Raw genomic sequence first — 1311 nt, 5'->3', positions numbered from 1 at the left:
ATTGTAAAACACCTTCACACAACTATAAATATAACCTCAAGGCATTGGGGCATAACATCCAAGCTTCTTACTTTTGGCTCAAATTCATCCTTACACCTCTCTCTCTTTTCCTCTTCTTTCTCTCCCTTTGTTTCTTTTCTCCTCTCTTGTAAGAGCTAAATTTTCTTTCTTCTCTTCTTCACTTAAAATCTCTTGGGTTTATGTGTTAACCCTAGAAATCAACATAAATGAAGTAACAATGAACTCAGTCTACACAATCAATAAACACAAGTTTTCCTGTTTCTTTTCTCACTTCCGTTATCCTTTCTCTAGCACGTTCACACTCTTAACATATAAAAAGAGGGAGTACAACGTAATAATAAAAAAAAAAAAAGGAAAGGAGGCTGTCTCCTCTATCTTGGATCTTTAACCAAAACAAGTGATAGTGAAAATAGAAATAGTAGACCAAAAAAAAAATGGTCTTCCTTTCACCTCAATCTTGGATCTCTAATCTTATTAGGGAGGGGAAATATAAATAATAAAAAAGTAAAAAATTATTAATAGAGATGAGAGACTAGAGAAAGGGGGAGAAGTCTCTCTCTCTCTCTTCAATCTTGTATTATTTTTATCAAAGCAAGGTAAGGAGGAAAATAGCAGGGGAAAATAAATAATAGCAAAATAGAAAGGAAAAAAAAGACCATTGACCTAAATCTATAAGCTTGAGATTTATTGTATTATTTTATCAAAGCAATCTTGTATTATTCTTATTCTACATTTTATTTTTTTGTCTCATGTATTCATGTTGATGTTCATTTGAGATTTTTTTCTTATTCTTATCAAGTTTTAATGATAAAACGAAGATAATACCATTATTTTAAATATAATGAAGTAAGTGGCATTCATGTAAATAAAATAACTTTCCTAAAGAAAAAATTGGGTGCAACCAAGGTTGGCTTGAGTCAATCTCCTTGACCAGATACATTTATTATTAGGGTATACAACAGATACTAACAAAATAAACAAATAAACGGAATAAGGAGCTACTTAGTACTAACAAGAAATTCAGAATTGAACCGGTGGTTTGAGTCATTTTGGTCAAATATGATGTATTTCTTCCAATCTTAAACTAAAGAATATATTGTCACGTTACGTACTGCGTCCTTAACATGAATAAGCTTAATGGGTCCCACCAGCAGATAGGACCCAGTAGGACCCACACCGATCATCACAAAAAAATTTCCCTACCCTGAACACTTCTCTCTTCTTCCTAAAGCCTGGACCCGTATATAACCTGTGTCTTTTTTTCCCCCATCTAGTACTTTCTTATTTTCG

The sequence above is a fragment of the Aristolochia californica genome, unplaced genomic scaffold (assembly GCF_029961685.1).
Source record: "Aristolochia californica isolate CCGP_79_NKW_82.1479 unplaced genomic scaffold, dmAriCali1.0.hap1 SCAF_14, whole genome shotgun sequence".
Lineage (NCBI taxonomy): Eukaryota > Viridiplantae > Streptophyta > Magnoliopsida > Piperales > Aristolochiaceae > Aristolochia > Aristolochia californica.
The sequence above is the reverse complement of the archived record's forward strand: the minus strand, read 5'-3'. Positions refer to the sequence as shown.